Source organism: Hippopotamus amphibius, chromosome 11 (genome assembly GCF_030028045.1).
Source record: "Hippopotamus amphibius kiboko isolate mHipAmp2 chromosome 11, mHipAmp2.hap2, whole genome shotgun sequence".
NCBI classification, from domain to species: Eukaryota; Metazoa; Chordata; class Mammalia; order Artiodactyla; family Hippopotamidae; genus Hippopotamus; species Hippopotamus amphibius.
The window spans coordinates 55351957-55355066 of NC_080196.1; the positions used below are offsets into that span (position 1 = coordinate 55351957).

At 41.4% G+C, this 3110-nt stretch overlaps 1 pseudogene; it reads left to right on the forward strand.

The window, feature by feature from the left end:
* The first annotated feature begins 146 nt into the window (after positions 1-146).
* Positions 147-2118, forward strand: LOC130832009 (tripartite motif-containing protein 5-like; annotated as a pseudogene).
* The last annotated feature ends 992 nt before the right edge of the window (positions 2119-3110 follow it).

The window sequence follows — 3110 nt, forward strand, 5'->3', positions numbered from 1 at the left end:
GGCCTGTGCTTACTTTGTAAGTAATTCATCTCATGTATTTCTACCTTTCTTATTCTGCCCCCTTTTAATCCTCCCAATCAGGCAGGGATCTGTGAGCAAGAGAACCCTCAGAAGTCAGGACAGGTAGGAGCAGGGGAGCAGCTGCCATGGCTTCAGGAATCTTTGTGAACCTACAGGAGGAGGCAACCTGCCCCATTTGCCTGGATCTTCTGACAGAACCCCTGAGCCTTGGCTGTGGCCACACCTTCTGCCAAGCCTGCATCACTGCAAACAACAAGCAGTCTATGACTGACCAAGAGGGGTAGAGCAGCTGTTCTGTGTGCAAAATGAGTTACCAGCCTGGAAATCTGAGGCCTAATCTACATTTGGCCAATGTAGTGGAGAGGATCCAAGAGGTCAAAGTGAGCCCAGAGGTTGAATAAAAGAGAAATCTCTGTGTGTGCGCCATGGAGAGAAACTCCTGCTCTTCTGTGAGGAGGATGGGGAGGTCATTTGCTAGCTCTGCAAGCAGTCCCAGGAGCATCATGGTCACCACACTTTCCTCATGGAGGAGGTTGCCTAGAAGTACCAGGTAAGAGACCAGAATGTAAGAAAGACAGGGCAGGGGAAATTTCTACTTTGCACTGGACTTTAATTACCTGATTACCATGAACCTGAGGCTGTGATCTCTTTTCTTCTTGTACCCACCTTCTGAAGTCTGAGGGACATTTCTGTGCATTCATCCAATTACAAAGTAATAACCCTATGTACAGACTCTTAGCCAGAAGTAGGCACTCATGTACCTTGTGTTAATAGGTGGAGATCTTCTGCCAAATAGGAGTTCTCATTATCCCTTTGAACAGGAGGGGTAACTAGGACACTGGTGAATTGAGGTGTAAGTTGTTTCTTGGCTGCTGGATAAGGTTTCTTCCAAAACAAAGAGAACCAGTCTTCACTCAGCAAGAGAATGGTGACTTCCATCTCTTCAGTCTTAAAGAACACATTCCCCACCTCAGAATTTCTTCCAGGTCACAGATTCTAATCGTTGTTCCCAAAGTTTCTGTAAAGTCTATTCTCTTTGGAAATCAGCCTCATTTCTCCCCCATTTACTCTCTACAGTGAGGCGGAGAAAGCCCATAGCTTGATTCTGGTGTGTTTCTTTTCTCACAGAAGAAACTCCAGGCAGCTCTGGAGAGGCTGAGAGAGGAGCAGCAAGAAGTTAAGAAGATGGAAGTTAAAGTCCGGGGAGAGATTGCTACCTGAATGTAGGAAGAGACACTTCCTGAGCGAGTTAGACAGCTATCAGGGAGCTGCCTTCCTCTTTGTTCACTGACAGTTGAGTCACTTGACTAGTCCTTTTCTTCATTCTTTCCCTGATAGGGTTGGTGCTGAAAAGTGAACACATCACAAATGAACACAGATACTGGAAGGGAGGTATTCATATGGAGGGACTCTCTGGTGAGGATGACTAGTGAATTTCAGATTCCATTCTTGTCACGTGTTTTAGGCTTTGACTCTTCTCAGGGAGACATCTGACAATGACTCATGGTTCTGTTCTCAGTGTTCAACTTTTAGCAGAGGGTAATGGGAGAGGTCAGGTGTAATGCAGGGAGGCACAAATGTCCTAGACAATGTGTGAAGGCTGAGTCACACCCAGGGGAATTTTTTGGCTCAGGATTGGCCTCAGTAATACAGACTTGAGGACATTATTTTGAAATGTGTTGGAGAGAAAATAATAGGCAAAGTCAGCTTCTTCAAGAATTGCTTTTCTCCTTCTATCTCACTTCCCTGTGGGATCTTTCCAGTTAGATTTCTTTTTTTTTCTGGCTCTTAGTCTCTGTCTGATAGTCTGAATACATCTCTCTCTTTTTCTCATTCCTGAAGAATCAAGTACAAAATGAGACCCAAAATGTCCAGGCAGAGTTTCAAAAACTGAGAGCAGTCCTGGAATATGAGGAGCTGAAGGAACTGCAAAAGCTGAAGAGTGAGGAGGGATTTATTCTAAGAAACCTGACAGACTCTGAGCATGAGCTGGTCCAGCAGAGCCAGTTGGTGAGAGATCTCATCTCAGATCTGGAGCATCGTTTGCAGGGGTCAACAGTGGACATTCTGCAGGTAAGACTGGGGAAAAAGCCCTAGCATCTGAGATATGAGAAAAATGAAGATTAAGTTTCCATCTTTTCTGTATTGCTGTGCTCTTTCTGGTGCTGTCACTAAGGTTGCTTTGGCCCTGCAGTAAGCTTCTCTGCATCTATTTCGGAGGTTATAAGAATAACTGAAAGCATTAATTGAATGCAGGAATAACAAGAGAACATTTCATTTTTTTTAATATACCAAGTTCAGTTCCAAAAATTGAATGTGGAGAGAAGATTCATTATGTTCAGTGATTTTCTAGAGGCTCCTGTTATCTGTGATCTAGTGTTAGGTATTTATCAGGTGCCTCTTCATGGTCCAGCTTAGTCACAGACAAACAAATGCACCTCAGGTTCTAAGGCTTTTTTTTTTCTCCACAGTGTGTTGAGATTTTCTCCCTCTTCCTCTGTATCTGAAGAAAATTTTTGAAGAGCTGTTATTTAGTCTTTAAATATTTGATGAATTCACTAGTGAAGCCATCTTGCTCTGTTTTTTCTTATTGGAAAGGTTCAAAATATTTTACCTGTATCAGCATTATTTAGATTTTTTACAGTCCTTGAGTGAGTTTTTTATGTATTTGTAGGAAATTGTCTATTCTAACTTGTCTGATTTGTAGGCATTGTTAGTTATAATAATACCTTATTATACCTTCAATATCTGTAATATTTATGGTAATGTCCCCTCCTCTGTTTTTTCAGAAACAAAGTTTTGTTTCAGTTATTTTGTCTATTTATTAACTTTTCTTATTCATTTATTTCTACTCTCACATTTATTGTTTTCATGTGTGTGCATATACAATTGTATATGTGCGTGTATGTGTGTGTGTGTGTGTGTGTGTGTGTGTGTGTGTTGTGCTGGTTTAATTTACTGTTCCTTTTTTAGCTTCTTGAAGTGGAAACTTAGATCACTGATTTGAGACAATCTCTTCTGTTAGTGTTTAATGATAAAAGAGCGTTCAATGAATTGTAGTCCATACATTTTGACTGTTCAGTTTTTAT